The 11457-nt window shown below is 35.5% G+C and overlaps 1 long non-coding RNA gene across 8 annotated transcripts; it reads right to left on the reverse strand.

Annotated features, from left to right (window-relative positions):
* Positions 1 to 1470: 1470 nt before the first annotated feature.
* LOC124160216 lies at positions 1471 to 4199 on the reverse strand. 8 transcript variants are annotated; one of them, XR_006865112.1, is made up of 3 exons: positions 2436 to 2695; positions 2232 to 2354; positions 1471 to 1511 (listed from the first exon to the last, which is right to left on the reverse strand). It is a non-coding gene; the product is annotated as an uncharacterized LOC124160216 (long non-coding RNA). The 8 variants fall into 8 exon arrangements; XR_006865110.1 differs by lacking the exon at positions 1471 to 1511 and adding an exon at positions 1524 to 1570; XR_006865109.1 differs by lacking the exon at positions 1471 to 1511 and adding an exon at positions 1529 to 1573.
* Positions 4200 to 11457: the final 7258 nt, after the last annotated feature.

Below are 11457 nucleotides of genomic sequence, written 5' to 3' on the forward strand. Positions count from 1 at the left end.
AATTTTCCATGGTCATAGATGATTATAATATACTTGCGAACACGGGCAGTTTTTGACACTGAAGACCTCGGTTCGACTCCAGAAAAATTGTCAACTCACGGGAAAAATAAATTTCGCACTGCAGCGCTCTGGATGCATGGGTTGTAAGGCACCATGTCTTTCTTCCTTATTTAGGAAGTCTGGTACATGAAATTTTCCATGGTCATATATAATTATAATATACTTGCGAACACGGGTAGTTTTTGACACTGAAGACCTCGGTTCGACTCTAGAAAAATTGTCAACCCACGCGACAAAAATTTTCTTACTTCAGCGCTCCGGGTGCATAGGTACAAGGAACCATGTTTTATTCCTTTATTTATGAAATTAGATTCATGAAATCTCCCAAGGTCATAGGAAATTATAGTATACTTGATAACACGGGCGGTTTTTAGTCTGACGACCTCGGTTCGACTCTGGAAAAATTTACAAGCCAAGCGAAAAAAACATTCGTTCTACAGCGCTCCGTGTGTATAGGTACAAGGAACCATGTCTCACTTCCTTAATTAGGAAGTCCGGTGCATGGAATTTTCCACGATCATAGTTAATTACATTATACTAGATAATAAGGGCGGTTTTCGACCCTGAAGATCTCGGTTCAACTCTGGAAAAATCCCCAACCCACACAACAAAAATTGTCTTCAGCGATCCGGGTGAATAGGTACAAGGAACCATGTTTCATTCCTTCATTTATTAAGTTAGATTCATGAAATCTCCCAAGGTTATAGGAAATTATAGCATACCTGATAATACTTTTATTATTTTATTAAATAAAAATTAAATTATTAAAATTATATTATATGGCGGTATTTTAGTCTGAGGACCTTGGTTCGACTCTCGAAAAATGCCCAAACCAAGCGATAGGATGACTGATCTAAGAGGGTTGTGAATTTATTAACATTGCTACTCCAAATCATGTATGTAATACTAGAACCATCTGCTTACCAATTTTCTAAGAATCGTGAGAAATAATCTGACTGCAACTGCATTTAATTCAGCACAGAGCAAATGCATTCCAAATTACACCCAGACCATTAACAATTAAAATACTTATTGAGATGAATTGCTGGATAGAAATAAAAAAAGCTGGCACATCGTAATCACATCCTTATATTATAATAAAATTCACTACAATCTCCACAGTTCAGTAAATCACATAACTATTTACAATTACAGTCATATAAAGTAATGTTTGATCATTAAAACAGAAAGTCATGGGCAATAGAATATTTTTCCAGAATAAATAAAATATAATTTTGTTGAAATAGTAGTACAATTTGATCAAACTAATTTCAAAACAGATGCACATAATTTAAGGCTTTTAAAACATCCATTTAAAGGTGCACTGCCATAATGTCTAGACTTTAAGGAATGATGATTTTGCTAATGCTGGCAAATGTAGCAGTAAGGTCCACACAACAGGTATCACCCTCAGGATTACAAATCCAGCCTGCCACTTAATGCATAGTATCCTGTCCCGGATTAAGAAGAACAGTTTTTCAAATAGTTCATGATTATCCACTGCACCAGGCTGCTAGAAAACATAACATATAAATACCATGAGACAAAGTAAACCGAAGAGTTAACAATGTAATTAATTGAACAAACCATTCAATTTGAGATGCACAAGTATGTTCATGGGAAATCAACATTCAAAAGGAAAAAGTTATGTTCATCCAAGTTATCATTATAGGTCAGTGTATAGAATACCCAACAACACTTAAACCATGATCCCGAAAAAATCAGAACTATGTAATTGTGTTTGTAGTTCATAGAATAATATCTTAAAATAAATGGATTGTACTAAACATCAATTCCATACTTAAAATCATCAACTTCTAAATATACTGATATTCCTCCTGATGTAAGATCCTAATAAAATCCTTGCAAACCTGAAATACAATTAAAAAGACCATCGGAAACAGTACATATTACATAATTTCCAAGGATTGCAGATTGCAGTAGTCTCACACATTATCCAAATATGTAAAATAAAGTTGAAATGCCATTCACCATTACCATATGCCTGCAAAATGACAAGTTCACAGCAATGCATAAGGCCTCATATACTCCAATAGCATATACCAGCATTGCATTATAATTTGCATTGCATTATATACTTGCATTATAACAGCTTTGCCCTGATTTTATCTAACTTAAGAGACAGATTAGAGACAGCTTATCAAACTTACTTCACCAACGTTACCAAAGATAATCAGACTTCACCATCCCCACAGGTCAAAAATACTAAGATTTTCCTAAAGCAATGTCCCTGATGGGTATCTCATTTGCTCCACCATTGAAGACAGATCAACCTAGAAGAAAGAAAATAATTATAAGGACATCCTTGGATACATTTCGAAAAGGCAAGACAAATGAAAAATGCTCCTACTTACTCATGCTTGCCAATCATTCATCTTCATAGACTGTTTCCACAATGTTCCGAATGAGACTCACTTGCTCCCAAAGTTAACACAGATGTTATTCCATTCTTCAAATCATTTAACAACTCTCATGGCTAACATGTTCACAATTCACCAAACCATAGATGACAAAGGAACCTAGGAAAGTGATAACATGTCCATATGATAATAATAAACTCTCATTGAATGCTTATTAATTGTCTAAAGTTGAGGCCTATGTTAATTAGTTAGAAATTGTAAATATTGCCAATCCCAATAATGAATGTAATACTAGAATAATCCGCATGCAAATATTCCAAGAATCACGGCAAATAATCTGACACAGTGATGTCAGTGTGCACTCAGGTGAGCCTTTAGGTACATTAAAGATTTTACAAATAACTGCAATAAATGAATATACATCAGAACATTAATTAGAATAGGATGGATTCCAAACTCAATCACTGATTTTAAGTCAGCAAATGCTGCACGGAGCAAATGCATTCCAAATTGAGCAATTAGACTCAGACAATTAACAATGACAAGACAATCATGGATGTAAATAACTGAAGCATAAAGCCTGTTAAATTGTAGGAAGTAGTTTTACAAATCCAGTAGAATACCTCGCTCATGTGTTAATTTTAATGGATATATTATGGGTTGAAATGCACTATAGATACAGGGTGGGGTACAGACATAATGGGTATTAAATGAAACGAAATGATTAATACCGAGCTAAATGCAGGAGATAACCCCGAAAGGAAAGATATGGTGCATCTCAATATGCAGTCAAACTATACTAATAATGCTGCATTGATGGAGAGAGAAATAAATCATCCAGGCTCATCATAATCACATTCTTATATTATAATTCACTACAATCTCCACGGTTAAGTTAATCACAAAACTGTATCTATATTCACATAAGTCATATGAGTGTGCACTGATCATTAAGAGGGATAGTTATAATATGCATATTATCATCCTGGAATAAGAATAACTGTTCTTCAAGTAGTTCATCAATAACCATTGCACCAGGCTGCTAGAAAACACAACATATAAAAACCATTATAAAAAGTATACCAAATGCCAGCAATTCCATACTTAAAGTCATCAACTTCTTAAAATAAACTGATATTCTCCCTGATGTAAGATCCAAATAAAATCCTTGTACACCTGAAATAGAATTACAAAGACTATTTGAAACAATACATGCTACATAACTTTCACAGGTTGTAAAATCTCACATATTAACCAAACATGAGAATAAAGTTAACATGTCATTCAGCATTTGCCAGCTATATGAAAGGCTGTTCATAGCAATATATAAGGTATTATATTCTCAAATAACACAAGCTAGCTCATGCCATTACTAAATACTACCCAGTTCCCAAACTAATCCTACAAAAATATTTTGTAGCCTATAAAAGGGTGGGAAAAATGTGCACATTAACATTATTGAAACAAGTTCTAATTCTCTTACATGACTTACCATTTTTTTAATAAATAATCCTCATGAGGCAACCAACTTCTTCCTTAAATTCTCCAGCCATCATTCCATAATTCAACTGATTTCACCATCTCTCATGAATACCGTGTTAATGCCTCAACTGACCATAGATCGACATAATTCAACCTAGAAGAATGATAATAATGATATGAACACCATTGGGAATATGTTGCAACGGAACACAAGATGAAAAAATGCACCTACTTACACATGTGTGGTTATGAGACAGCTTCATAAACTTTTCCGACAATGTTCCCCATAAGACTCTCACTTGCTTCCTTAATTTCTCTATCTACATTCTACAATTCAAATGATTTTACCAGCTCTCATAAGTAACATGTTCACACTTCACCTGACCATGGATCATATATCAACCTAGAAGAATTATTAGAATTAAAAGAACAACCATGGAAATATGTAGCAAGGGAAGGACTGGATGAAAAAATACATCTACTTACACCTTTATGGTTGTGGAACAGCATCTATGACTTCTTTCAATAATGTTCCCCCAGGAAACTGTCACATTGTCCTTAAATTATCCAGCAAAATTCTACAATTCCAATGATTTTACCAGCTCTCATGAGTAATATGTACACGCTTCAACTGACCATAGACCATTCAACCTAGAAGGATGACAATAATGATAAAAACAACCTTGGTAATATGCTATAAATTTATAACAATATTTTGCGATTGCAAGGGAGGACAATGGAAAAAAACATCTACTTACACCTGTGTACTTATGAAACAGCTTCCAAGACTTAGGCAGTATTCCTCATAAGACGGTCACTTGCTTCCTTAATTTATCCAGCAGTCATTCCACAGTTCAAATGCTTTCATGAGTACATTTTTATTTTGTTGCTGCTTCACCTGACTAGCTCATCATAGTTCAACCTGAAAAAATGGCAGAAATAATAGGAACAACCTTGGAAATAGTTTGCATAGGAAGGACAGGTAATGCCTGCGAAAAGCAATGCTCATCACAATAATATCAGATTATAAATTGTATGTGGTCATTTTCATTAGGCTTCACCGTATTGATTCACATCCTACAGTGGGTAATCTATTAACACATATAATGATTAGTATCTATTACAATGTTGAATATTTATTACTTTTTGCATGAATTTGGCCATATAATGTTCAACTTTTGCACTAATCCACAATAAAATGGGCTGATGTTGTTGCACCATTTACACAGTAAATGAATGATAGCATAGATTTAAGGTCTATTTTTCCCACACTACTGTTACACTCTCAATAACTTAACCTCACATCCCAAGTAGCAAAATCTTATGTAAAAATTATTTTAAAATATATTGCGAGAACATTTTAAAATGATTTTAACATCATTTTGAAAACATATTAGCTTTCTCTGTTTCAACGTTACAAATCTTTTTTTCACCATTTCAAAATGATTTTAACATAAGTTTAAAATATGTCCTACTCTTGTATAAGCTATGAAATATAGATTTTAAAATAGTTTTAAAATATGTTGTAACTAATTCAGCCTCTTTTAAAAATGATTAATTGCTATGTTAATATGATATAAGTAAACACATGTTTGAAATTTCGAACTGTGCCAGGAACAGTAAAAAAAATTTCCCACCTAACAATTATCCTAGCGTCAACAGACATGAATGTTTTGAAGGAAATGGTACATGCAGCGTGACAATTACAGAACCTCCTTCTCTGCATGCTTTCACGGAAATCCCACCATTGACCACACACACCTTGACATCTTGGAAATCAGATGTCTGAGTTTGGATTTGAAACGATTTCATACTAGAAACATGTATACTCAGTCCTTATCCCTTTTTAGTATGCAATAAAGCACATATTGAGAGTGTTTTCAGGTGTTCCTTGATTGCATTCTCGGATCGTTCACTGTCCATTTTTTGATGATATGCCTTCATTTTGGGATATTTTTCCCAGAAATTCATTATTTTAAATTTCTAGAAATATTATGGAAAACTGCCAAAAAATACTGTTTTGTGGATTTCAAGATGGCGAAATTCATACTCACTTTTGAAAAAAGGGATTCATTTTTGGTAGACATGGTCTCCAAAATCATCTGTATTACTTGTTTTATGTAAAGCTACTTATGTCAGTTACCACAATCACCTCCAAGGAATGAGAATGTTTATACTGGTTTATTTTATCACACTGGTATGACTAAGATTGAAATGACCTAATTATTTCAAAATTATGTTAAAATGATTTTAACATTATGTTAAAATGATTAGAAAATAATTATAAAATTATTTCAAAATTATTTTAAAATGTGTGTAAAATAATTTTGAAATTGTTTTAAAATAATGTTCACATAATTATTTTTCTGTGAAATTAAAAAACGAACATTTTTGGCAAAAATAAGCCATTACTTCCTGCATATCCAAGAATATACTATCAACAAAATGAGATCAATTGGTACAAGACTTAAAAAGAGCAACGCCTAATACATTATTTTAAAATTATTTTAAAATTATTTTAAAATCTTGAAAAAGTCATGAATTTAGCCATCTTATGATATTTTGATTTTAAAATCATTTGAAATAATTTTAAAATCATTTTTCAATATTCTTTTGCTACTTGGGATAATACCACATGTCCTTATTCCCATGAATTCAACACACAATGACTGCACTCAAATAACTGTCAAATAATTGAACTGCCATATATTGATATCCCTATAGCCCACACTTTAATGAAATTCCTGTCAATAGACCCTTCCTTTAAATGAAGATATACTTTGCGACATTCTCAAAAACTACCAGACAACTTTATAAACGGTACATAGGCTTTATATAAATTTATACGCGAAGGAGTCCATGTATGAAGTTATAGGTTACTGCAATTCGGTGTGCATAATATCCAGTATCATGAAAATATCACTTCAACAGCACTGATACAAAAAAGTTAACTGAAAGCCAAACAAATAACGTAACAAGTGATAATTCAATATTCTACTACATAACTCATAAATTTACTACACACTAGCAGAATTAAAACTCGAGTAAAGCATATAACTTTCTCGTACATGGTTGCATTGAACTTCACAATCATAATTTGTAAATACTTTTCCATAATATCATAATACACTTACTTTTGCTTTCAGCATCCGGATTTCCTAATTAATCACCAACATCTCGTCCTGTTGACAGTCGGGAACGTCTGGTTCTTCCACCAACTCTCCTCCAGCACACGGGTTGATATCCGAGTTGTTTGGATGCAAGAATTTCTATGCATAACGTATAACGAATGCACGAGTTTAACAGGACATCTAATTACGACTTCCAAAAGTGCATAAAAAACTGAAATTATTAGAAAAGACTAGATTCGACTGTCGCCAATTTGTAATATTAAAACTATGTAAACTTATTCAAACTTTGTATAACTTATCTTCAGAATACATACCTTTTTCCAGAAATCGCTGTTGGAACGGCAGTTTGTTTATGTAGTTTGCGACCATCCTGTTGACGACACTCTTAACTTCTCCGCAGTGAAACAAACCTAAATAATAATATTCGTAAAAATTGAGGAATTTCTGAACAGAGAAGGCATTATCCATTGCACGTATAAAACTGAATTGAAGAAATGTATACTGGCGCAAGCGAGCCTACATACGATCCGATTATTCTACTAATTTACAATGAAAATGCACCATTTCCGTATTATTCCGTATGAAACATGACCCGAAGTAATAAATAACATTGAAAAGTTTGGCACTTTTGCATTACTTAACATAATTTCAAGGTAAAGCGTGATGAATCCGTATCAAAATATGCTGGTGACAACAGCGTTGTCAACAACTTTTGAGAAGCCTATATTTCTACTATGTGACGTTCCCTCATTGACATAGACTATTGCTAGAATTATTAAGACTTACGTTGAATATATAAATATTTACAAAGTACAAATACAGGCAAAAAATACTTATAATATTGTCACTTCCTTACCTCACAATGTGCGATGTTATTGTAGATTTCCATTTGTTTCTTCTGCAATCTATCGACCAAGGAGCCATTCTTTTACGATCAGAAGGAAAACGAAATATTCATACTCCGTTTTTCGTGGAATTGGAGCAAATCGGAGCACTGCAGCACACAATTTTTTGAAATTAATTCATATGCCCTATGCAAACACCATGTAAACAACAGACAGGTGGGAACCAAGATGATCAAACCGAAATGCACTATGGGAGCGTGACACGACCTGCCTTTTACCGACCTTGCTCATAGCCTCGCACCAAGGTGGTCTCACACAGCGGCAGCCGGAACCAGAATGACTTCACACGGGCTTTTCCAAGCATTGGTACTAAGCCGCCGCGTTTTCGCGCGCTGGATAGTTTTCAATTTTCACTTAATCGCGGAAAATAGATATCGTAATTGAAAAATCTAAAAGCGTGAAACACGTACCCCAGGAGTAATAATCTTTCGATTTAGATTTAATAAAAAAATAGGAAAGGAATTAAAAATTAGGAAACCACCCTATTGTCCAGAAGCTAATATGTTCACATCTATTTATTTCTTCTATTTCACAACCTTTTTCTGTTCCATATATTTAATTCGAAGTTTGCCTTTTCCATTTTTGCCATCTATTTCTCCCTCGATGATTATCTTCATCTGGTTATCATGTCTAAAAATATGGCTTTTTGTGGTCTAAGAATATGCTTGTTCTGTCTTCTTGTCAAGGTTTTCATGAGGCTTCTCTTCCCTTCTACTTCCTTTGGACTTCCTCATTTGTAACTCGGTCGATCCATTTGATTCTCATCATTCTTCTGCATCACCACATTTCGAAGGCCTCTTCCCTTAATTTCTTCGCTGTTGTCATTCTCCAAGCCTCGCTACCGTAGAGAAGGGTACTGAAAATTTAAGTTAAAATTAAATATTAATGAAATTAAGTGAAACAAATTAATTGGAGAATATCTATAAGCCACTTGCTTATAAACTGTCATAAAACGCTGAGAGGTATTGCTTACCACCAAGGCGCCTAGGAAAGAAGTGTCACGCTCCCTCCCAAAAACAATGACCGTGCATGCCAACCGGGTTGATGGAAGGCCGATTGCGCCGATGGGATTTGATGGTCAAAATGGTACTACAACTACATTTTTGGCAGAAATGGCGTATGGTGCAGTTACTTGTATTTGGCTCGTTTACCAAGTTTTTTTTGTTGTTGTCATTGTGCTAGGATAGTTGGGTGATTTGTATTTTTCTTTTCTCTTTTTTTGCATCTGGTCTATACTTTCCAAGCTAATGGGGACGAACAAACGAAGGTCTTAAATCTGTTATTGATAAGTTGATGACGACACGAGCTGATACCAAGCATATCACCGATTCTCAATTTCATCTATTAATTAGCCTTATGAATGAGCCTTACGTAGTTAGTTGTTTTTTTTCACTCAAGTGGGCTATTCCTTCCATCAATGAAAGGTCAAGGTTCTTAATGAACAAATTTGATTACGTAACCAACTCATGGAAGGTGGGGGCAATCAACTTCGCATACTTCTTCTACCTTTGCCTGACTGTTTTTACATACCGATTAACACATACTGTAGGAACCTCCCTTTGAAATGGGATATATGTTCGATTTTACAATAATATAACGTAACTTTTTCGATCTATCTACTTTGGTTACTCTTTTATCCTACCGGTTAAGGTAGACTTCCACGGAGTATTTAAGAAGTTTTCCGGCAGTCTCTCCTCCTTTCAATTCAAAGTAAGGCCTGCCCCCTTTCATTCTGTCTAAAAATCCTATTCTCTTCCTTCCTCTCCCTCGTATACCCAATATTCTACCCTCCAGCACTGTTTTCAACATCCCCTTCCCGCTAAATACTCGCTCCATCCCTACCTTCTGTCTCCTCCGTATCTCATCTAGAAGCTGCCGCTCTTCACCCATCAACTCCAGCACTTCGTCGTTCTTCCTTCTTTCCGTCCACTGTACCTTCTCCATTCTTCAATTTGAGGATAGATAAGTAAACATTATAGTTCATGAAATAAAGCCGTATGAAAAAGTTGTAGGGGTCAAATAGTGATAGAACTTTAATTTTTATTTCCTTTTGGATTTCGGGCATCGGGTCTGTCTCCCTCCTTTATATTCGTCCCTGTCCGTATTACTGCGTCAGTCCACAGAAGTGCCTTCCAGCGAAGAGAACAAGGCAGCTTTTCATCTGAGTTGGGGGTAGCAATTTGAAAGTTACTTACAGTCATTTCTAACTTTCACCCACAAGGTGGATAAAGTGTGGATAAAGTGAAAAAAAAGAAGATGAAGGACATGGGGAAAGTCCGAGATGTGAATCGAGTGTCTCAGCAAGGTCCGGCAAGACGCACTCGTAGTTGAGGAAGTCACGCGGAATTCTGCCAAATGCGCTCATGTTACGCGATGTTGCTTTACAACTCGCGCCATATATTTGGATTCCACGCAATGGCGAGACAGTCCAGCCGAGATCGTACCATGCATTTTCCATGACTATATGTCATATGCAAGTCGACATTTATATCATGTCCGTATGACAGTGATCGGAAGAATTATAGTAATCGCTATTGCCGGTGTCGATTAAATTTTTGGCGGTTAGCGTTAGGGGCATATTCTTACATGGAATTGAGGTTTGGAGGTTGATAGGTGCGGATAAGTCAAGAATTGAAGCATTCGAAATGTGGTGCTACCAAAAAGTGATGAAGATAAAATGGATCGACCGAGTGAGTAATGAGAAATGAATGAGAAAAGTGGTAAAAAAGAGAAGTCTTCAAGTAACCTTGTGGAGAAGATAGGGCAACATAGTCGGCCATTTTATTAGGCATGATGGTCTATTGAAAACAATCGTGGAAAGAAGGGTGGACATGAAAAAAGGTAAGGGACGGTCCCGAATGAGTTATATCGTGGAGATTATAAAGGATGTAAAACAGAAGAAATACGTGCATATGAAAAGGCTATTAGTGGATAGAGAGTGGAATTGAGAGCTGCGTCATACCTGTATTAGGATAGTTGGCTTATAATGATGACGGGCGTTGTAGCCTATTAGGTAGACCGTTGAGATACAAATCGAAGAGTCCCCGGTTCAAATCCCGAATGCCCTCTAATCGGGTGCCAGTTAACCGCAGAAAATATCCGGACACCGTAAAATGAAATCCTCGAAGTGCGAGGTGGCCCAGGGAGAGGAAGTGGCTCCCTGAATGTATGACTTTATGCTTCTGTGGCTTACAATTAGTCCGGGGTGGTGGAGATTCATCGAAGAAGTTAACGAGATAGGTGAAAAGTGATCACTGAACACACCTGGTGTGGGTTCATTCACAATATTGACAATGGCAACGGAAAAGCAATTGCCAAGCAGAAGAGGTAATATCCACGTATCATCAGGGAAGCGTAAGAGATTATGAAATCTATGAAAATCTTCAACATAAAATAAGGATACCTGCTATCCAACTCGTGGAAAAGAGTGCCCAAAACAACACGAGAGAAAAACAAGAAGGAAAACGCCAGAGAAGACGGACCAATGAGAAGTCCCCG

Source organism: Ischnura elegans, chromosome 6 (genome assembly GCF_921293095.1).
Source record: "Ischnura elegans chromosome 6, ioIscEleg1.1, whole genome shotgun sequence".
Taxonomy (NCBI): domain Eukaryota; kingdom Metazoa; phylum Arthropoda; class Insecta; order Odonata; family Coenagrionidae; genus Ischnura; species Ischnura elegans.